The 24,208-nt window shown below is 45.8% G+C and overlaps 1 protein-coding gene across 8 annotated transcripts in view; it reads right to left on the reverse strand.

Annotated features, from left to right (window-relative positions):
• ENOX1 (ecto-NOX disulfide-thiol exchanger 1) overlaps positions 1-19,387 on the reverse strand; it is a 512,775-nt gene extending 493,388 nt beyond the window's left edge. For 2 of the 8 annotated variants that reach the window (XM_081045515.1, XM_081045511.1), the window contains exon 1: positions 19,064-19,201. The gene's annotated coding sequence lies outside the window, so the exon portion shown is untranslated. Of the gene's footprint in view, positions 1-17,700; positions 18,219-19,063 lie in introns of those variants that run through there. The other 6 variants (XM_081045517.1, XM_081045513.1, XM_081045514.1 and 3 more) reach the window with 6 other exon arrangements.
• Positions 19,388-24,208: the final 4,821 nt, after the last annotated feature.

Here is a 24,208-nt window from a genome sequence, read left to right on the forward strand (position 1 = left end):
GATCGAAAGCTGACCTGATGGTTTGCACACTGTTGGGTGCTGTAGAAATGCACGTGGGGATTATCATCAAGGTGGTCTTACTAAGAAGTCACAACGTACAAAGAGAGTATGATGTCCTTACATACAGCAAAAATGTTATTATTCCCCACACGTACCACATGCCAACACTCAACTCAAGTTTAACATTTTTTCCTCAGAAAGAGAAATGTAAAATTTAGCAAGAGGGAACACTTCACTGACCGAAAACATCTTCTAGTAACTCTAAAACTAAATATCAAAAAGCGTGAGAGGCATGACAGTCGCTGCAGTGTGCTTCTCCTTCCATTAATTAGCCCCATTTTCCTGCACAGATGTGTGACTAGAAACACACTCCACTGTGCTGGAAAGCGACTGCAGGCCTACCTCATTTTACTGTACCCCATTCTGTGTTTCACGGGTATTGTGGTTTTTACACACTGAAGGCGCGACCCTCCGCCAGCACAAAGATCACGACTCGCTTTACCCAGGGGTCCGGAACCGAGCCGCAGTGTCTCCGAGGTTGGCCTGTGGTACCCCATATGGCCACCTCACAACTTTTTAAAAGCAAAACAGCATTTCTCTGGAGTCTAAAGGGCTGAGGCAGCTCTTTGAAGAGAAAAATATAAGTAGGGATTTTGAAAGTGAGCAACAGCAAGATAACAATCTCGTATTTCGGCTGTAGGTAACTGAGGGTCCATATGTCCTGCATTTCTCTTCAAGCACCTGTGGTCGTTCTAACCCAGATACTCTCTTATCACAAGGAAAAAGAATTTTCTCATTCCATCAAGGCCACTGCTGTAGCAATAATCAATCCGAGAGCAGTTTCCTTAGCATGGGGAAGCACCGGGTCACAGCCATGCCTTCAGGCCCAAGTGTCCTCTCAGGCCCTGGGACAATGGGGTATTGTCACTGCAATAGCTCAGCTGTGGAACGATGGGCTTTGTACACTGAGGTCTAAACACTCAGAAGCTCATAACTGTTCCCTCATGTATGCTGATTCTTTGAAGGTGACAAAAACTCTAAGATCATGTTCAAGCCCCAATGTCCCTGTGGCTCAGAAGGGCTGAACAGAGTTAGTGTCTAAACCTGTACACGGGGACAAGGTCACGCAATGGCCAACGTCCTGCAATCTCGTCACTGGACAGGAGGGTGGGAACAGAGTTCTTGCCACATGGATGAGAAGGCTGTCCCAGCTGCAAGTTACCATAGCTCGTTGGCCCAGCAGCTGCCCAGCCACAGCTGTGTCCAACTCTCCGTTCACCCCAAGACATTCGCGCTCTTGCGGTGCCAAAATGTGTCTCTTAAACAACAACCAGAAAAATGCCCAATTGAAAATAACTCTCTGCTCGGCATCTTTCAATCGAACTGAAGTACACTTCAGCAACACAGAGCATGGGCATCTTGAATTAGCAGAGAACTATTTTTAACACATGAAGGATAAGATATGAAATTAGTTTCACGGGGAATGAGAACCTTGGAGATTATTTACTTTGCCTTAATTACTCTGACTCGCCATTAATTTAGCTTTCCTGGGGTCCTAAATATTTCACGCTAAGATTTAGAGACTAAAGAGACATGAGCACAAATTTGGAGCAGTGGAAGTTTTCAGCGGCATCTTCAATGCTGAGGCCCAGATGCCCCCACAGAGCACCAAAGGCCATTTGCGGATGCATTGCTCAGTGACATTTTCAGCTGCTGTGTCTGTGTTGTTTTAAGCCCGGGACCAGAAGCTCTGCCCTGAAGTATGCTAGGAGCCAAACTTGATTCAGCTTCTGTTTTACTCCTCAGCCAATAACATCACTGGTGCTCACAGCCACTCAGGATGACTGCCAAACAGGGCGGGCAGCGACTGCCTCAAGCCAAGGAGAGAAAAGTTGAGACTGCACATTAAAACTTTTTAATGATCAGTGCAATTGGACGATGGAGTGAATTCCAATAAACGTGACTATGGAGACACTACAGCAGGTTTTCTGTAATGGCTTCATTAGAGCACCGGCGGGAAAGAATGCACTCAGCTCCCAGCAAAGCACTTAGAGCAGGCAGGGTCTGCCATGTACAGCTGTGCACGTGCCAAAGCCCTCCACTCTCCCCTGTGGCTCTTACTCGACTGTCCGCTGGCAGACACCACACACAGGCAGTACCTAGCCGCCAGCAGGAGCTCAAGGACGGAATACATGTGTTGCCAGATGCAATAGGAGACTCACTAGGACCACTCAGTCTGTCAGTGCCCTCCAGTCCCACCTGGCATTTGGCAATAAAGGCGGGGAGTGGGGAGGGAAGTGAGAGAGACAGAGAAGTGGAGGCCTCCTTTTGACCCACGCCCACAAAGAACTCTAATTCGAAATGTCAGCAGAAGTCACCCTGTGCTATCCATAATTCCATTCCTGTGAGTTTAAGCCATTACTTTTCTCCACCAAGTGGTCTACACCTTAACATTCGCTTTCTAAGTATAAACGTATTTCCACCCTGATAAAGTTCTGCTTTTACTTATAAGTTGTTCTTTTTTTTTCCTTCTTGATAAGGATAGTGTTTGGCTTTTTTGATCCATATCTTTCTAGCATTCTGAACCCAAATGAAAACAGCAGCCAAATGTACACATTTCCAAACGCCACCACTTCTCTACTTTGAAATAAAATTCTGTCATGGAAATATGCTTCCATGATAAACATTTCTAATTTAGCAATAATAACTTATATTTCTTGAGCATATTCAGATCTCTAGAATGTGCTCACATATACCGTACCACTTTACCTAACCTGTTTTTACTACTTAGCCCTTATCCACATATCTCATGCTCATGAAACGCTCATCCTACAGTCATTTTCCACAGGTAAGCCTATTCCCTTTGTCACTGTTGATCCAACTTCCTTATTTTCTACGTCACACACCTCATTTAGGCCATTTGCACTTACATTTTTATCATTTACAGTTCTCAGGGCAATCTCTTCAATGCCGTATTTCAATTTCAAAACTAAACATTGCACTTCTTCTTTTGTACCATCAGTTAAAATAAAGCAAGTTGCTATTAATAATTTCCATTTTGGGAGACAAGGTGCATCAATGTGTGGGAAGAAAGAGCTCAAAATTCCTGTTTCTTCCACTTACCAGCTATGACGGCAGACAAGTGATTTAATCCGTCTGAGCTTTTCCCCTTACTAGTGGCATAAAAACAAACAAACAAACAATGCTGCAATGAGGGTTGCATAGGATGGTATCTGCAACCATGTCTGAAAATACCCGTCACAGACTGTAACTCAGAGACCACTAGGTTCCCGTCCAAATGCCCTTCTCATTCACCTTAATAAAAACAAACAAACAAACAATGCTGCAATGAGGGTTGCATAGGATGGTATCTGCAACCATGTCTGAAAATACCCGTCACAGACTGTAACTCAGAGACCACTAGGTTCCCATCCAAATGCCCTTCTCATTCACCTTAATAAAGGCCAAGATGGCAGAGAGCACATCTCTGCCATTGGGTCCCTAAAAATGTGCCATCCCAATGAGTTCCCCACTCACTTCCTCAAAACGACGACCAAGACACACCAGGTCCTGCCATCCCAGAGGTCCCTAATTTGTAAGTTAATTTTTTCTAGCAGGTTCCCCTGTAGTAGGTACTACAGCTGAAAATGCAGCGTGAGTGCATGACTGGCCATCAGCTCCCAGCACTTCCAATTATGCCTCGCTGATCTTTATTACACACTGGGATGGGGACGAGAACAGCGACAGAGTGGCTGCAGAGCACGTGCCATGGCATGTCTCAGGTGAGCACTCAGAGGCACGCAGATCGTCTACCCTGAGCCAGCAGCCACCAACCATGAGGCTTGCAGCTGGTAGAGTCCATTTTACACCAGAGAAGCTTAAATTAAGCTCAGATTATGTCACTTCAAATTTGTCTTGCTCAGAGAAATTGTGACACCTGACATTCTGCTTTAATTCGGAAGTCTCCACTAAAAGATTCAAAAGCAAAAAACATATAAAAAAAATTTCACAACAGGCCGTTGAGGGATTTCAACGTAGAACATATAATAGGCAAAAGTGTAGTATCACAGCTTTGATGGCTTATGGCCATTAAAACGTAAAAGTGGCCAACCTTTGGATCCAGCACTTCTTCTAAGAAGAATTTACCCAAATGAGCTCATTGCACAAGCATAAAACGCTGTACATAAGTACAAGCAGGCTTCAAGCAGCGAGGATTTTTAGATGGAAAAACTGAAAACCACAGGAACGTCTAAGCCTTGTAAACCCTAACAGACACCCTTAGCTGCCTCCTCTGCAATCCGGTCCCCGCCTTCTTCTCTAGCAGAACTCTGACTTTCTTATTCATGAAGTTTGGACGGGATGAGCATAAACTTGTACCCAAATCTGAAGCATTGAAAATGGCATCCCCCGTCACATTACCTAAGATGATCCAGGTAGGAGGAAACCCAGGATTCTAGTCTAAAGACTGAGAGAGCTCTCCTTCTCTGAATAGTGAATGGGCCCAAAGAGATGTCATATGCTACCATTAGGAGCATGAAAAAGAGTAGCAAAGAAAAAATAAAGCAATCCTAAACCCAAATGAATCAGGCCAAAAGTCCCCACCCACTGGAATTTTCCATTTATTCTTATTATTTAAGCTAGTTTGCCCTAGGATTGGTGTTACAAAGAAAACCATCCAATAAAAGTAACCAGTCATTAAAAAGATAATATATATTTATTGACATGGAAAGATGCCCACCACATGTTGTTAGAAAAACAGACTACAGAAGAGCACATAAAGCAAAACCCCATTTATTTAGAATTTTATTTGTACATGGTATATATGTATGAATACATATACACACATATATACATACATATGTATGTGTGTAATGTACATATGTATATAGAGACAGAGATAGAAAGAGACAGAGACCAAGAGATATGCCTGGAAACATTTTACTAAAATGTCCATAATGATTATCTCTAGTATTTCTGAGTTATTTTACTTTCCTTTTTTGTATTCTATAGTGTTTGCTCTTATATGATAGCATGAATTTTTGTGGGACAGAAAAATTAAGCTTTTTTTAAAAAGTTGGCTATTTACTGATTGTTTATCTTTAGTGTAAAATAAACGAATAGCTTTACCTCATACTCCCTCTAAACTTAAATGTTCCAGTGTGTGTGGGGGGCAGAAATCAAAGAAGCCAGAAAGGCCCTCAAAACATTATAAAACTGCATGACAAAGCAATGAGACCACTTAAGGTCTGAATTTGGACGCTGAAAAAGAAACACAACCAGAGGTGCCAAAGTGGCTTTCGAGAAGAGTGGGAAAAATATTAATCAAAATGAAACATCCTCTTCCAAAAGCTGAGCACTTCCTATTCCAAAAAGGGGGAGAGCCGAAGATACAGGGATAGCAACGCACATGACTGCCTCCAGAAAGAGCAGGTGCCACTGAGGCCACTCAAAAGCTGCAGAGGGGCGGCTGGGCTGAGGTGCTATTTCATTAGGTAGAGAAGAGGACTGAATCCTTGACTGCCACTGGATATTACACACACTTACTCATGGGGGTCAATCCCCAAGGACCGAACCCCCCCCCCTCAATAGGAAAGCCTTATTCTGACAACTTTAAGTTCTCCAAGGGTAATAGTTATAAGCAAACTAGCAAACTACACATTCTCTACGACCCCTTTCAGTTCTAAAATTATAACTTAACCAAATGTATGTCATAAATTGTTGGGAACGGGGTGGATGGAAGGGGATTATTTGAAAGCTCCAAACACCACTGGGATAGGAACATGTGAGTGTCGCAGACTCGGGCTGCGAGTGACAGCTCTAAAAAGTTAACACTGGGTTAGAAAACCGTACCAAAGGCAAATGGAAAACAGAAGTCAAAATACAAAAATCTTAATTTGTTTATTGGTGATTTTTATACCACAAGATTTTCTGACTCTAAAGTCGCAAAAACTCCCACTTCTAAAATCAGTTAATTGAAGTCAACATCTCTTTAAAGTAATAGGAATCTTGTAGAAACAGGGGAACTGCAAATATACTAGGATGGTTTGTTTTACAAGCTAATCTCCAGGAGCTGTTTGTCTCTTTTACAATAAATTGCTGCACTGTGCCTACATGATATTTCACGGTCCTGCCGTTGTTCTCAGTCAGTCACCACTTAATCTGGGAGAGTCACAATACTCTAAAAAGAAAAGCACAGAAAATAACACCAAAATTGTCCACGTAACGCATCCGCCTCGGGGATCAAGTTAAAGACACATCCCCAAAAAGCATCCCTCCCACTCAAACTTACAAACATGCCCTAGGTTATCCTTTGTCTACTCTGTGTCTCATTCTAATTCATCTCACTTTGATGGACTGTCTGGTCACCTTCCATTCTTAAAGGGCATCAGAATGACAAAGTCAGCAACAATACGTGTTCTCAAACCTCAGGGGCAGTCAGACTCCATCAGGGTCCCCAATTGGTCCTTCTGCTTCAGTATCTTGAGGTGCGTGTAAGTAGCTGTACTTTTAACAGGCATCCTAGATTGATCCGAATGGGGCACAGATCACCCTCTGGGAACCAGTGATGTAGACAAGGTGACGAAGTCACTCACGGATAAATAGACCCGGTTCTGTCCCTCCATCTTGGATAATCCCCTCTTCCCCATATCTGTGGCTACTATTCTTGTCTCTTCTTAAGGGAGCCACCACCACCAGCTCACTCAGACTTGACTATAATTTCCAGGTGGGCTGTCTTGCTTCCACTCTTGTCCTCTCCAATCCATTCTCCAGAAACTTGCCGGAAAGATCTTACATACTACCGTGTTTCCCTGAAAATAAGACCTAGCCAGACCATCAGCTCTAATGTGTCTTTTGGAGCTAAAATTAAAATAAGACCCGGTCTTATTTTACTATAATATAAGGCTGTGTATAATATAATATAATATAATATAATATGATATAATAATACCGGGTAAAAAATAAAATAAAGTAAAATAATATAACATAATATAGTACAGTATAATGTAATGTAATGTACTATAATACCAGGTCTTACATTAATTTTTGCTGCAAAAGACACATTAGAGCTAATAGTCTGGCTAGGTCTTATTTTCGGGGAAACACAGTACAAGTCACACCACCTCACTCCCTCCAAAGCCCTTCAATGGCTGCTTAATGGGTATGGGGTTTCCTTTTGGGGCGACACAAATGTTTTGGAACAGATACAACACAGTGGTTGCACAACACTGTGCATGTACTAAATGCCACTGAATTATTCACTTTGAAATGGTTCATTTTATGTTATGTGAATTTCGCCTCAATGTGAAAAATGAAACAGAACAAAAACCCTGCAATGGCCACCCATGCACTTAGAATAAAACGCAAAGTCCTCAGCAGGACAGGCCCGTAGGTCTGGCGCCATCGGGCCTTCACCTACCTCTCAGCAGCCCCATTCCCAGCCACTGTCCCCGTCGCTCTCTGCTCTCCAGCCACAATGGCCATCTTTCAGTGACTCCTTCTCATGTCTGGGCTTCCCACACTGGACTTCCCACCTGGATAACCAATGACTCTTCAGGTCTTAATTTCTAAATGACTCTCTTAGATAAGCCTTGCCTGCCCACTTCACACGCATTATACCCTTTCAGAGAGACCTGGTTTTTTTCCAGCTGCTTATCATGAGTTCTAATTATATAATTATTTTCATTTTGCTTAATAATCCTTTCCAGTATCTTATCCAGTATAATAGCCTTTCCAGTACACCGTGGGCTCGCAGCAGACAGGGACAGTGACTGTTTTCGATCACCACTGCATTTCCGGCGCCCAGGGTGAACTTGACACAATAAACACTGACTCGTTTGGCACAGTGAATGCGTAGCATGCCTTCCTCCAAGAGCATTAAATCTCTACTACGAACAGAGTATCAAGCTAGGTCACAATGTTATGGAGATTGTAATCTACACGTCCACATTATTCTCTTAATAACTAGATGAGAAAAATCAGAACTGACGTGGGGCCAACTCAACACAATAGAGAGAGCATCAACCAGAGCCCAAAAAACAGCTTCTCTATCTTGGGCAGGACCCGCTTTGTTTGTTGACAGAATCAAGTCCCTACTGCCTAAAAAGAAATTCCCTTTAAAAACTGTCTCCTCGTGCCACTGCACATTCCTGAGAATATGGCAAGAAACAGAGATGACATCTTGGCAGAAAAATGCAACTGAAATGGGTAGAAGACCAGGCTTCAGGACAATGTCCTCAGAAACGGCTGTGGGCTCTGACGGAGGCACCGCTTTCCTGCGGGAAACTGCACAGATCACTGCCAGGGACAAGAGGAGCCTGAACTCAGCCAGTGCCAAGAGAGAAAGGGACAAGGTCTATGGAGGGGAAAGGCATGTAAGAGCAGGCATAACTGCTATTTGGCTACTAAACAAACTGTTCTTCAATGATTATAGGTGTGCAACTGATTTATGTTTCCTAATCTTGCATTTGTATTAACTAGAACCCTAATTTGGCCATGAGGCTGAAATGTGCCTTAATTACTTGCCTTCAGAGCTTATATCCATTTAAAATAACCTTGTTTCTTTCCCATTGTGAGTTCCCCCAGAGCCGCCTAATCCACAATTCTCCCGCCCAGCACTCACCACGTCTGGTCATTATAAAGAGCAGAGGCAAGAGGGTGGCCTTGTGGACAGGTTCCAAAGAGACCCGTGTGCTCGGAGCTGTGTGCACCAGCCCCCGAAACATTCCCCCAGCCCTGCCCCACTGCAAGAGCCAACCCCACTGAACGCACTTACAGCCCACGCCACAGGCTGCTCTTCCATGTGTCAATTCTTCGTAAGCCACAGCCTTGAAGCTTTCCCAGCCCAAGTCCAGCGACCTAGTGGCAACGCGCATGGCCATTAATTTTAAGACTGTTTTCACGTGTGCTGCGATGCCTAAAGGCTCCTGGCATCTGAGGACGGGGCACCTACAACTGGGCTGTTTGTGCGACCTTTTGAACATCTCAGTCCAAGATAACTCTAAGGCTTCTCCTTGATCCAACTCCCAGCTCTCTGTAGTCGGTCGGAGACTGCCGGGAGACAGGATGAAGCTACACAATGCAGCCAACTGTGGGACCAATACCACCGTAGCAACCCCCGAAACTGCCCCCCAACAGGAGGCGAAGCTCCCCACAGGGGGCGGAGCCTGAGCAGGCACTAGGAGACCCTAACACCTTCTCTAAGCATACCAAGTTTCTCTTGTGTGCCCCCTTCTTTAAGGCAGCTTGTGTGGCTCCCATGCTGGCCCCCAGCTTTGCTACCTCTGACATGGCTTCCAAACGTGCTTTATACTTGAAGATACTAGTTGCATCCGTCCTTCCAAAAGCTTTATACTTTATACTTGAAGATGCTGTTCCGTCCTTCCAAAAGCTTCCTAACTTCTTGACCATCACTTTTATAGAATCATACGTACTTCTATAGGGATATGAGGTAAAGGAGCCTGAGAATCATAAAAAAAAGCATGCTTGTGCAGGAAAGTGAAGTGCCAGCAAAGCCAAATCCCTATGTACCAGAGGTCTGACCTGTCTACCAAAGTACATTCAGGAGCAAGTCATGGGACCAACATGTTACTAGGGGCCTAAGGATATTACACATGGCAATGAGGTCAGAAAGAACCACTGGCAGAAAATAAGACAGGGAAGGTTAGGAAAAGGAGAGTTCGGGATAGAATGACAAAGATGCTAGGGAAGGCTTCCAAACTGCCAAATACATCTGACAACGGGAAATCAGTGTTTGGAAAACCAAACGAGGAAGGGATGAATAGTCAGTAACGGCCCAGAGACGCCTGGTGGAAGGGGTCAGGTTACAAATGCCGGCACTTCTACTCTGATTGGAGCGAGCAAGATATCTGCAGTGGAAGAAGCCAGGATCTCAGAAGAAAACCTATACTATTGCCATCTCTTGAGGAACTGGGGAATGCCTAACTAGGAAACTAGAAATCTCTCCAAGTACTTTTCATTGAGGATATTTACTAGTGAGAATTGGTTATCAGGCCGTGGAGGAGGAGAGCCTAACACAGGACAGTGAGGTATGCAGAGATTGGCCAGAGCAGAAGGCTCTTACTCCCCTCGCCTGGAGCGCCAACAGCAGCGGGGGCGCCGCTGGAGTCCACAGGTCAGTCAGCTGTGAGCAGCTAGAACCAAAGGTCTATCAGGTATGAGTGGGGCTCCAGACAGGCGTCCCCACTGCCACAGATGCCGCTCAGAGCCAAAGGGAGGGGAACAGAGCCTGGCTTTGCCCTTCTCCCTGCTGTCTCCCATGTGCCTCCCATGGGCTGAACGTAACACGGCCGCTCATCCAGAAATCTGGGAAGCAGCTTGCAGGGGTGAGACCCTCCAACACAGACCGGAGAGGGAAGGAAAAGATACGTGGGAAGGGAAGGCTAGAAATGCTAGTATAAGGAAGAAGACTCACAATGAGCTGTAATAAGCAAGCTTCTTTTACAACAGTCATACTCTTCAAAGGTTTTCTTATTACCATATAATAGTAAACAAGACATAAATTAAGTGGAAGTCCTACCTGGCTGAGTGGTGCACTGCCCTTCCTGCCCCCTCAGGGGGCCCCTGGCACCGCTTTGCAGAAGTGAAGACTTAGAAGCGGCTTGAGGAATTTATTCTACAGCACCTTTCCTCAGTTACAATTGAGCCAGCACTAGTCTAAACAAGTGACCTTTATTTTCAAAATTCTAGAATGTAAAGGGCTCTTTTTAAAGTAAAAAATATCCTAAGGATTAAAGACAACAAAATACGCGTGTGCACATGGGCACACACAACACACCGAATAAGCAGCAGTAAGGCTGGGGAAATCTGAACAGGATAGATGGATAGCACCCAATATCCTGGTGGTGACACTGGATTACAGGTTTGCAAGAGGTTGTCCTCGGGGGAAATGGGGAAAGGGCACGCGGACCTCTCTGCATGATTTCTCACAACTGTACAGGAATTTACAATTATCTCCAAATAAAAGGTTTAATTAAAAACATCATAAATGTGCTTAGTACTCTACATTTAGAAGGCCTCTTCCTTTCCGCTGTGTTACACCCATCGGGTCTCTTTCCACTCACATGTTCAGCATTTCCACTGTCACGACTGCGTGCTCCCTGAAAAGCAAGGCCCAGTAAGCGCTCTGCTGACCCGCTCGACAACATCTCATCATTCCATCTCCCCTGCGTCGTTGGCTCAATTCTGCTTTTGCAGAAATATGATGGTGTCCGGTTCTCCCAGTTCATTACTCAGTCTTTGCCTTTCTGACGACAGACAGAGCCAGAATATTAGGATCCATACGTGAGACAAGTAGGAGGCTGCCTGATCTTATTTCCTATCATCTAGCAAGCTTTAACCCGCTCATTGCATAATTCAGCATGTATTTCAAAATGGCTCTGTTTGTGGATTTAGGCTTTCCTCGGCCCACCCTCTGGACCCTTTCATCTCTTGGGGGAGCTGGTGGCCTGAGACCTGGCAGGAGAAACTGCAGTCCACACCCTGGCAGTTTGACTGAAGAAGAGCAATGAAGCAGCCCCACCCCAGCTACCACTCATTCATTCAGCTAAACTGCAATACTATCAGAGAAGCAGGAAAAACAACAGATACAAGCACATGCTAGGTCTTCCAGAAGCTGATGCTGAATGAAAATCACCACTCAGCCAAGAGCATGGGGGGAAAAATCACTAGTCATCATGTATCTGGGACATGTGTGACAGATACCTCTCCAACTATCATTTTCTATAGCTGCACAAAGCTTTCCTGTAAAATATACCGCTCTTCTTCTAATGATCTGGTAGTGAATTATTTATACTCTTTAATGTATCTTTCTGTCTTCTTTTCTGTATGCCTAGACTTATACTACTTAACTCTAGAAAGCCTGACCACGATTATGGGCCAGGCAGAGCGCTCAGCCCTGGAAGGGCTGTCACGCCCGCCGAGTGGACAGACGGGGCCCTGGTACAGGGGAGAGTGCTGAAACCTCGCTTGGAAATGGCAGTGAGCTCGGAGACCGCACATCACAGGCCTCTATGTCATGCGGACCCTCCACACAGCTTTCCAGCAAAGCCCGTCCTGCGGCCCTCCCACAGTCACTGCCTCGGCTTAGCGGCTCACCACCGCCTGCCCTGCCACCTGCCAGCTCATCTCCCTCCCTCAGCTCAGCATGATCTTTCTCAGCTGCAAGTCAATAAATGGCACTGGCTTCACCTGAATCCTTCAGTAGCTCTCGACAACCCAAGGTTGGGCCTCTCAAATCTGCCTCATTATAAAAACCAGGGGGGGGGGGGCATTAACCAAAACTGGAATATAATAAAGCAGCTTCTTCAGTATCACATGTTGGGTTCCTCCAGGAACAGACATTGAGACAGAATTTAAGTGCAAGTTATTTGTTTGGGAGGGGACCCTAGGAAACCCTGGGAGAGGAAAGGGAGACACCCAATACAGCCCCGATTGCCTAGCAGACAGACTGCCATTACGGACAACAGTGAAGCACAGTGGAGTCCGGTAGGGCCCCTGTGGGTCCCGGATGGCAGTGTATCACCACCCTGCTCTCTCCTGTCACTGGCTGAGGTCCACTCTCGAGGCCATTAACCCTGAGCTGCCCCACACGTGGAGAGGAGGCTCCCGGGGGGAGAAGAGTGGCCACTTGAGGAAGAACCCTGCAGACATGAATGAGAGCAGAGGGCATCTGGGCATACGCACACCAACGTGACCGTGTCTGCTCTGACTCGGTGGCCCTGGGTGGCACCCAGGACTCAGTACTCATAACAAGCACTTATGGGATCCCTTTGAACAGGCAGACGGTGAAACACTGACCAATATCACTAAGTGCGTCCTGAGTGGCCCTCACAAGGTCCCCTTTGGTCAGTCCCCCGCCCTGCTCCCCACACCTACCGACACCCCTGCATGGTCACTTTTAAACCACACGGACTCCCTGCGAGTAGCATGTTCTCTTCTATGAGCACAAACAGTGCCTTAAGAATCGCTATGATCCCTGGAGCCAAACACCGGACCATTCATATAGTACATGCTCGATAGCTGTGTGTTAAAGAAGTGGTGTGGCTATTATTTAAGTAGGTTCCCTGAACAAAACTACCTTCCATATCTATAAAAACAGTAGGTGCAATGCCACTAGTAAAACTAAACAAATACAGATTGAGCACCCGCGATATGCAAGACACTCAGGAATCCCTCCAGCAAAACACTGTAACCTTTTGTCAGCATAACTTTACCAAAGACATGCTGCAGGAAACGGTGAATGAAATCCTACAAAGGAAACACACCCCTGGACAGCGGTGCCAAGGTGAGAAATTCGCAAGACGCATAGGGAGTTAGCCGGGTGTTACCTACCTGGTGGTTCTGCCAGCTTTTCCCCAGAGACACGATCCCTTTCCACCTACTTCACAAAGACGGAGCAGGGTAAAGAACAAAGTCTTATTTCAATGGCACGGAGCTCTTGGGATTATGGCTTCTTTCAATGACCAGAAATGCAGTACCTGGGACCTGGGCTCTACCCCTTATGTGCACAACAGCTCCTGCAGTTTTCAAGTTGCCCTCCTGCAAACAAGACCAAAACAGAGGTTTGGCCACCGTAAGTCTGTGGGTTTCCTCCCACCATTGGAGATGTTAGGCACAGCCCCTGGGCCAAGTCCAGTCTGCACAATGAACCTGGGGCGAGCAAACGTCACCCTCCAGCTCCAGTACAGCAGCAGTCCTTCAGACTAACTGCTGCAGCCTTTGTTACGCTGCGATGGGCCCTGAAGCAGCCAGTCTGCACTCACATGCCTGTGTTGGTGGAAGATCGATACCCCTCGCGTGACTTTCTACACTAACAATGGTATGTTGCAAACTATCACTGGCTAAGTTAATTATTTTTACTTGTTTTCTACAGTGTCAGAAACAATGAAAACTACAAGAAGTTCTTCTCCATTTTCTCACCTGTTACTATTCATACGGGCACAAAATGAAATATCTGCACCATTACAAACAGGAGAGGGCGTGTTCCACAAAGTACACGCTGCGCTCCTCCCACGTGCCAGGCAGTGCTCTAAGGGCCATGGATTATGTTCGCAGCATAAATTTGAAAAATCGCCGAAGGAAATAATTCAATTTAATTGTCCCAATACTATTGCCTTTTTGAAAATCTCAAAATATATAGGCTTTATTTTAAAAAACCTGCCACACACAGGTCTCCCAATCGAATGCTACTTCTGTCCCCTCTTAAAATAAAAGAAAGAAGAGCCTACAGGACCTTCAGCTCAATGTGTATGTGGGTGTGAAAAATCTAAGCATCTAAGAATGAGAGAATATGCTTCCTAGTCTAGCCTGGAGGGTAGCAAGTGGATGCTGTTCAGATACATATTTTTTTAGTTCCTTGTTTTAACTGATCATCCTACTTGTGTAGGTGAGAGTTTACAGGTTACAATAGCAGAAGCTGACATAAGAAAATTGAAAATGTAAATATCTCGTTTAAAGTTTCCCTTTACTATATTAAAAAAAATCAAGTCCTTTACTGTTCTATCATAAGGATGTAAACAACAAAAAGGAAAAAATGTAAGTATCGTGTGTTTGCACATACATACATTATCTTGTACATGAAGATAGGAGAGGAAAATTCATTACATGTCAAGATTCCGGTGGATTAAATTAAAGGTATGAAGTACAGAATGTTTAACATCACACTAGGCAAAGAGAAATGGTTCTGAAATTTTAAAATATAATAATGACCTTAAATTAAGATTAATCCTAAAGGATTGAAAACAAATATTTGTCCTGGACGAAGTACAACCAGGGTGGAAAATGTTGTTTGTTGTGTTTTTTTCTTTTAAAAAAAATCAGTGAAGTTCACTTGAAATTTACCAAATTATTATTCTGCTTGAAAATCCTTCTAGCTAGAACAAGTTAATAGCAGGCTTCTGAAACTAGGTTAAACATGCTGTAAATCAATTATTCCCCCTACAAATCTGCTAAAGTGCTTGCCTTTCTGGTGAAAATGGCTCTTCAGTGGTACTTAATACTGTCATTCCATTCTTTCTCCAACCAGTCCACTCCACATTTTTTTTACTTGAGATGTCATATTAAAATTAAATGCCTACCTTTATCATAAATAATAAACAAAGGAATACAGATTTTTTTAAAAATAGCGTAAGGAAACTCAGAAGGTATTGTGCATGCAATACATTCCCTAAATTTAGAAGAAATGTTTACCAGTGCCTAGGTGATTCAAGTTTGCCATCCAATAATCATTATAATTTTGGAGTTAAAAAACAATGTGCACTAATCACCATCTCTCACAGGTGACTTGTCCTCCACGACAGGTTCAGGTAACTCTTTTGGCAAGACAGCTTTGATGAAAGACTGAAACGAGTTTTATGCAGTGACACTGTCACTAAAGAGCCCAGATCACGACACCAATGCTACGTCTGTCATGTTGCAGACAGCGGCCTGGGACGAGTGATTAATTAGCTGTAACGTTCAGACTCTTGCAGGTATACAGACTGACCAACACAATCTTCAATCCCATCCTTGTTCAAAACTCACATAGAGATAATAGAGCCTTAAAGACTGTCCAAAGCTGTAAACAATTACCAAGGCCAGGGACTGGGCTTCCCCAGTTTGGGGAAAGAGGGGGAGTCAAAGAACTGTCACAGACTGAAGGCAGAATACACAGAATACAATGTATCTAAAACTCCAGTGTAGCCTAGTGTCAATACTGAAGTTTTACTCTGAAGCCTCCCTGTGTTTTCTAAGTCTCTTTATTAGGATAAAAATCTTGGTCAAAAATTTGATGTAAACAAAGAACCCCCCCACCCCATCCCCCCCAAAAAAAGTCAAGGGAGGAAATGGGAAATTTTTTCAAGTGAGCCCCGAGGGAAGACACCCTGGAGATAGCTCTGTCACCAGGGTCAAGTCATATCATCTCACTTGTGCTACAGTGTCCCTTAAAATTAAAGGGTTAGGCCAGAGCACCAGTCTCTAATTCACCCCTAGCAGTGAAATCCAACCACCTATTTAGGTATCATAGAGAACTCCAAGTTGCTGTGAAATCCTAAGAGAACCTGCTGCAGCAGAAAATGAGCGCACGCTGTTTGACGACTGACTATAAAGGGAAGAATGAGAAGGGACTACACCCTCCTCCCAATCTTGCATTTTTCAGTTTACACTAAGCTTAAGAGGGCTATTGTAATTGGATGCTTCATTTCATCCCACAACAACAATATAATTCTTATTTAATAAAATGTTTAAATATTCTTTTTAAACACATCCCCCGAAAGAAACAGCTTCACCTTACGCAAATGAAACTTAGATTTGTCTCACTTGGAGGGCTGCAATGCTTGAGCTACAATATCAGTATCAGGATGTGGAAGCAGCTGTCACTGCTTTGTTTTTCACTCACAGTAGGTGGTTGCCAAGCAACAAAATACTATTGTCTGTTTCCATGATCTATTGGCCAATTCTACTGGTGATAATGCTTTCTACAGTTTAAAACAGGGCCACCTCTGGACAAGAATGAGAAAAAAATTTCTAAGGATGACAATACATGTACAAATAAACGGAATGTTTCCCCAAACTATGCGTATAAATACATAGCTGTGTTGAAATACATACATCTACTTTTCCTATATGTGTGTGTGTGACTGTACATTCTTCTCCTCTCTACCTCCAAACCCATTAAATTCGAGAGGCCAAAATCTAGAATCCAAATCCCTCAAGGCAAGTCAAGGCATGACCTAGAGATATGAAAACATAGTAGGAATTATTTTCTCAACAATAGCAAAAACTTCTAGTTTGCCGGAAGTATCAAATTCTGTTCCTTGAATGCAAAGTTCTCCAGTCAGAAAAGCAATTCTGTCTGCTTATGTAAAAATAATAAATGGAAAGCCTTTACTATCTACTTTGGAATCATATAACATATTTAATATGCTACTTTATTTAATATCACGTGCTACAACTGTGTACAAAGATAATAATTCAAATGAGAAAATGTGGTTGCTGTTTACACCCAAGAATCATTTTTAAAATAACTGAATTGTTCTCCCTGAAATAGCCTCACGTGACTCCCCACTTTGTTTTGATATGGGTCCCTGGGGAGTAACAGTCACGCTATGTTACTCTTGCATATTTCACTAGCTTACAAATAATATAACACACAGTGCACTCAATATAAAGTTGTCAGCATTAACTTGTATCAGTTGCGGTTTGTTTTGCAACAAGGTTTCTAAAGATAAGAATTACAATATTCTCAGACGGGCAGACACAACATCAAAACAGCCTGAAGGAATTAAAGCTTCAAAATGCTAGAGGCGATCATGCTTCAAAATAAAGAGAAATCAGTATCATTTATACATTTTTTTTGCCAAGGTCCTAAATAATGCCAGAACAATCTTTGGATTTGATGCAATGTTCACCCATCTCTCTTCACAATATTTCAAAAGCGCTCTAACTTAACTGTGTAGTGCATCCCTCTAGAGGAGCCTCCGAAATTCACTTTTTCAAAATGCATTACCACTTGCAAATCTATATATTACAAGAAACTGGAAAATGCGACATCCACTTCATGGTTTGACATCATTACTATGAAGTCTCCTATCCAAGGGGTAACACTAGCAACACAAAAACGAAATGTGTGAACAATGAACTAAATACTAGCCCATGTTACCACTTTCCCAGACAGAATCCTCTTCCGCAGAATGGACCTACCTCTCCGGAGCGCCGGTCGGGGTTTCTCCTTCACATCTCAGCCCACAAATGACCCAGCTCCTTCTCCCTCAGCTTCCCAAGCTAGCTCCTGCGTCTCTCCTTCTCCAAGAAACAATTGCCTTCCCGCGTTTCCCACCCTTTTTCGGATCCCTTAGGCACCCATTACTTTCTCCAGACTACTGGACTCAAATCTGCAGCCCAGTTTGCCACGAACCTCCGCGTACGCACTTGTTTCCTCGTTCTTCTAGATCTGCTTTAAAAATCGATACCACCGAACAAATACAGTATTAATAAAGGTAGGGCTAAGTTTCTTTTTCTGTTTTTTTTTTTTTTTTAAATATTTAGCACTAAAATGTTGAGAGACAGAAAAAGGAGAAAAGCAGGAGCGAGTTTGAAGGAAGCAGGGTGGGTGAGGAGCTGTACACACCAGGACGCGGGGATCCCACGGAGCCGGGCTCGGCTACCTGTGGACCCCACTTCCCCCGCGTGAGCGCCGCGGGATGACAACCACGCACGCCAGAACCACCCCCCTCCGAGAAGGAGGCGGGGTTACGCCTTCAGCCAATCCGGACCCGCGAGCCCCGGGTGTCCAACCTATGGGGTGGCCGTGGCCGTGCAGGGGGAGGACCGGGGTGGTCCGGGAGGGGCCGCGTCCGTGGGAGGCGCGCACGTGTCGAGTCCCGCTAGGTGGGGAGCACGAGCGGCGGCGGGAGGCCCGTTCCCGGGGTGCGGGCTCTGCGCCCCGCCAGCCTCCGGCCGAGCCCAGCTGCCCAGAGCCGCTCGCGCCCCGTGCTCGGCCGGCAGGACGGGCTCCCCCCGAGGAAGACGCGTCCCAGGTGTCCGAGGTCCCCGCGCTAAGGGGACGGTCCCAGACAACAACAACAGCACCGAGCGCGGACGAGGCGGGGGGAAAGTTCCCGGCCCGCACCCCCGCGGAGGGCGCCGAGGCGGGAGGACGCCGACCCGGGAGGAGGCGAGCAGCAGGCGGGCTGCGGGAGCGGGAGCGGGACGCGACCCCGGGGCGGCGCGGGGGCGGCGGGGGCGCTGTCCAAGGTGCAGGGAGGTGGGAGGCGGGCGCGGAGCCGCGAGCCCACGAGGGCTGGCGGCGGCGCGGGGAGAGCGGGGTCTGGGGCGCCGGGCACCCGGGGGCGCAAAAGTGACAGGGCTGGACCTGGGGGGCGCGGGCGCTGCTCCGGAGCCCCGCGCTTCCGCGCCCCCGCCGCACCGCCTGACTCGGGCTCCGTTCCCCGCCCCCGGCCCACTCCCCCCGGAGCCTCTGCCCCGCGCCGCGGCGGGGGCGGGACCCGGGAACCGGCCTCTACCCGGGCGCCCCGGGGATGCTGCGGGCCCCGGAGCCGCTTACCTGGGGCCGCGGAACCGGGCGCCGGGCGCGGCTCCTCCCCGGCGCGGCGGCCGCCTCCCCGCTTCCCCGGACTCCGTCCCGGGCTCGGAGCTGCGGCGGCCGTTCCCCGCACCGCCTCCGCCGCCGCCGCCGCAGACGGAGGACGCCCCGTGGCGGCCGGGAGCCTGTGTGAGTGGCGGCGCCCGAGAGTGGGATCTGCCGAGGGGCGCCCGAGACTCCGCGGCTCGGGGCGCGGGCGTGCGCACGCGCGCCTGCGAGTGGGAGTGTGTGTGGTGCGCGCGCGCCCACGGGGGGGGCGTCGCGGGAGGAGGGGGAGAGCGGCCGGGATGCTCGCAGGGACCGAGGCCAAATTCTTCGCCCCCGGAAATCCGTCAGGCCCCGGCCGGAGGACCGGACGCGCGTCTCGCGTCGGGGCGCTGCCCGCCCGGGGGCCGCGGGGCAGGAAGGGCGGGCGGCGCGCGGGCCCCGGAGCCGAGCGGGCGGAGCGGGCTGAGCGGGCGGAGCGCGCGGCCGCCGGGGGGCAGAGGCGGCGCCCGCACCCGCTGCGCGCTGCCCCCTGCGGGAGGGCCCGAGCCGCCCGCTCCCGCCGCCGCTGTCCGGGCTCCGGACTGCGCGTGGGGAGCAGGAATCGGGACCCCACGGTCACACTGCAACCTCGGGGGCGCTCGGACCGCTGAGGGGCCGAGCCCAGGACCCGGGCGCACGGGCCGAGTTCTGGCTGCAGCTGGAGCGCGCAAGGGCTGCGGGCGTGGAGTGGGCGGGGAACCGGGCGCCGCGCGGCCCACCGCCGGGCCTGGGTGGAGGATGCGGGCGGGGGGGGCGAGGGGGGTCTGCGGAGGGTGCGGTCGGCCTGCACGCTGGGGGGCGCGGGCGCTTCTCACTCCAAGTGGGATGTGGCATTTCTTCCTCCTCCGGAGGCCACTTTCCCTCCAAGTTATCCACTTCCCAGGTAAAAGTGCCGGCCTCCTTTGTTCGGATTCAGCTAACTGTGTGGGTAGGCATCAGCTCCTCCAAGAAGGGTCCAGAGAGGCCAGCCAGGAGCTCTGCCCCCTTAAACCTCCTGCTCCCTCATTCATCCAAGCTACATTGTATAGCTTAGCAATAATACTTTCAAGCACATTTGCATGCCCTCCCTCCTTAAATACATATTGTCCTCACAGTGTCCTTCTCCATGTTTATTTTAAATGCTGAGTGCAATTTTATTCATCCAAGAATGTCTTGAGGGGTCCTAAGATACTTGAAATAGCCTTCCTGTCAGAAAGCCCCTGGCACAGATTGTGGTGTGTATCTTCTTGCATGCCCTCCGGTACTGAGCACAGTACCGTGTGTTTTGTGTGTTCTCTATAAATGTTGAATGAATGACATTGTTTTCTAGGTTCACACATCCTGGAGGCAAAGACTTGGATCCTGGGAAAGTCATTACTAACCCACCAGGCTTGCTTGATGTTAACTTACGCGATTTCCCTGTGTGTGGCTGTTTTCCCCTCTGGTGGCCAGAGCTCCAGTGCGAAGAAAGACAGCAGAGAATACTGACCCATTGTACAGCCTTTCCAAAGGGTGCAAGCAGAGAGTGCTCTGCGGAGAAGCCCATGGGTACCTTACCTGTGAGGAGGCTGAAGTGTGCTTTACTTCAGTCCCTCTCCAAACAGGAATGTCACCATTCATTAGCAGTTTTTAATGTCCCTTCTAGAGCAGAAGGACAGGAAAAGAGTGTTAAGAGAAATGCACCTTTCTAAAAGCTTGTCAGGTACAAGCTTTTCTCTGGTAAAGAGCGTTACTTCATAGCCATTGCCAATACACTCAGGGTCACCCCAGACACCTAATTCTTCTGTAGCACCAAGCCCACATTCTTCAACCTTGGCATGTTTCAACCATCCTCTTAGAAGCAAAAGTCCTCAATTTTGCATTCCATGCTAAATTCCAATTCCTTTGAACTTGGGCTCTTCAGTGAGCTGCTTCTATCTCCATTCGTGATATCACAGCTTTGAAGTATAACGGAAACAAAGTGAAAATTAAAAATGGATTTATTTGGGTGCTGCCCTGTGTTTTATAGTGGGGGTCCCTTTAAATGACTTCCCTTCTGTCACTCAATTTACAATCTTCTTAGCCATTTTTTTTGTGTGATATGGAATTCATGTGTTTTTTTTTGTTATGTTGAAAGCTTAGATATTTACATTTTTTTTACTTGAAAGGAAGCTCTAGAATTTACAGGAGGAGCAGGAAAACTCTTGGTACCCAAAATGAACTCGACAGCCAATCTTTAAAATGGGTATGAATCATAATCTTCCAAAATCATTTTAAAGCTTTGTTTTCCTTAGAAAGTTCCCTTCAGAGTTTCAACAGTGTTTCACGTGCTTCTCTTACTTGGTGGGACGGAAGAACGTAACAAAGCCATACCCTCTCTGATGACCACCCAAGGGAGCAGTCTTTTCTTTGTAAAAATAAATACATTTATAAGAAGCCAACATTTGCAAAGTAAGAATCTTAATATATGTTAATTTAAAAGATAAATAGAAAGAATAACAACATAAGATATATCGTATTTCTGACCCACTTAAAGATAAAAGTTTGAAGGAACAGCTAGGATTAAAATGCTATAAACCATAACTCCTCATGCTACTTAAATACTAAATAATAATAAAAGGTACTACTAAGAGATTCATTTTCATATGTTGCTATCAGTTGGGTTGAGAATCAATAGCATAATTATAAAGGTCCTATCTTTCTTCCTAAAAAGGGAATGTTCCTTAAGGTAACTGATTTTTTCGCTCTGCAGCAATGCAAAAAACTAGTCAAACATTAACTTCCTTAAAAACACAGGATTGGAAAAGGGCGGAGTGTGTGGAGAAACACTTTAAACTGATTTGACCACAGCTAACTACTCTACCCTGTCGGTCTAAATAAAAAGAATAAAAGCCTTCTACCTCTGAAGACTGGTAGATTCAGGCTATGAGAGGTACCATGAATTCCAACCTCAGCTTCTCAGGATGGGAGCAGATTGCCCCAAATTCTTTGAAGTGAGAGGCAAGGACCGTTAGCTGAAGTGCTGCCCTGGGTTTTAGTGGATGTGAGCATGCATCAGGACACAGGTAATTTCCCCCATAATTAGGTCTCAGATCACTTAGCCTATTAGAGTTTTAAATGATGAAAAGCACCTTGACCTATGCCCAAACGCAGTGCCAGCTCAGTACAGAGCATAGCACGGGAGCAAGGAGAAGTGTCAAGTTATCCTGTGCATAGTCGTGCTTTTGTGCATTGCTTTATTTCAGACATTACGTACGATAACAATTCTGACTGGACATCACGCATCTTTAGGAAAATCAAACATAAGAGAAAAAAAGTTACAGTTTCTCCCAAGCAAAAGTAGGCAGGTTTTCTTAGTTATCAGTGCTGACATTTCAGAAGCAGGTGTTTAGATTCGATACCAATGGTTCTTCATAGTTGATGGACTTACGGGTTTCCTGAAAGCTGAAGAAAGCTACGGATCATCTCCTCAGGAAAAAGAACATACGAACGTACAAACAAGTTTTGAATATAGTTGGAGGGAGTTAAGGGAACCTCCTCTGAAGCTCAGGTTAAGAACCCGTGTTTCACATACACATTGACAGTTATGGCTAACTGGAAATGAATTGGTAGATTTACTAATGTCCTCGCTTCTAGTTTTAATCTAAAGACGATGCTTAAGCAAATCAGTAAACCAAACAAGTTATTTATTGAGAACCTACTTCATAATCACTTCTGTTCCTCACGCCGTGGTTATTACCACTAAAGGATAAAACGCAATCTATCTCTGCCTTGAAGGGGCCTAAAATCTAGCTATCATTGTTCTTGGAAACAAAAACAGGAACATAAGACTAATTTATCACTTGACCAGGTACAACAAACTTCCATTTGAATTACCAATACAACGTAATGAAGCTGTTTGTTAAATAAACATACCTTTCAGTGGAAAATTATTAGTGGCCAATGTATACATGCATGTTTTCATATTGACATTCCCTAGTAGTAATCACTTAGATTATCACATGATGTATAAAGTAAAATCTATTCTATTGCTGTATTCTGAATTCTAGATTTGGGAGAGGAAGGAAATTACTGACAAAAAATGGACCATGCTCTCAATGGCAGCTATGGATTACCTCTCACTGGAGATCCCCGTGCAGCACAGAATTGAGTAGAATATGCTCGAGTTTACATTCAACTGAGAAAAAAATTAGTAGAGCCACCCATGTATTTTTAAATTTCTATATCTACAAAGTCCCAGTAGTCTATTCTTGAAAAATTTTAACATTTTATCATTCCTCTCCTGAAAATTTCTTAATTTTTACCTTCTCAGTTTCTTTTCACTTATTAATACAGAATTATTTTTGGTTACTATAACATTTATAAATACAACTCCTTCACTCAATTCATAACAAAATTATAAGGAGTAGAAAAGCAATAATACAAGAAAACAAGAAGTTCAGTGTTTAAAAGCAACGCAACTGTGAACTTCCCTTTCACTTACAGGGTGGTACAGACCTAAAGCCAGTCACATAATTCGAGCTATTGAAAGCCAACCATCCATGTATTGAGTACTTTACATACCCTGCCTCCTCAGGACCAACAGTTACACCTTTTCCCTTTTCCAGAGGTAGTCTCAGTGTCATATGAAAATAACACTGGGCACCAAGTAATAAGATCCGAGTTCAAATCCTAGTCTGGCCAACAACTGGTTGTAAGACCTTGGGCAACGCACTTTCTGAGCTTCAGTTGGCCATCCTATATAAAGTGGAGACTATAACTACCTTACTGATTAAGAAAACTACATGAAGTAGCTTTTCCTTCTTCCTTAATGCAAGAAAGGTCCCTCATGTTTTAGAAGCTCAGTAACTCTTCGTGTCATCTAAGTCAAAAATGTTGGATAGATAATTGGAACATGTGCATGAAGGGAAGCTCTTGTAGAAATTCTGGAAGCCTTTGTTAGATTATAAATGAAAGGATGTTGAACTGATTTGATGATTCTTGGGAGTCCCTTCCAAAGATATTTTAAGAAAACCACAGACAACCAAAAGTTGGCAGAAACAGACACATGCAGGAAATTGTGGGTTCCCTAATTCTAGAGGTGCTGTCATTCTATAAATTCTGCTGCTGTTGCAAACCCAA

Source organism: Rhinolophus hipposideros (assembly GCF_964194185.1).
Source record: "Rhinolophus hipposideros genome assembly, chromosome: 4".
NCBI lineage: Eukaryota > Metazoa > Chordata > Mammalia > Chiroptera > Rhinolophidae > Rhinolophus > Rhinolophus hipposideros.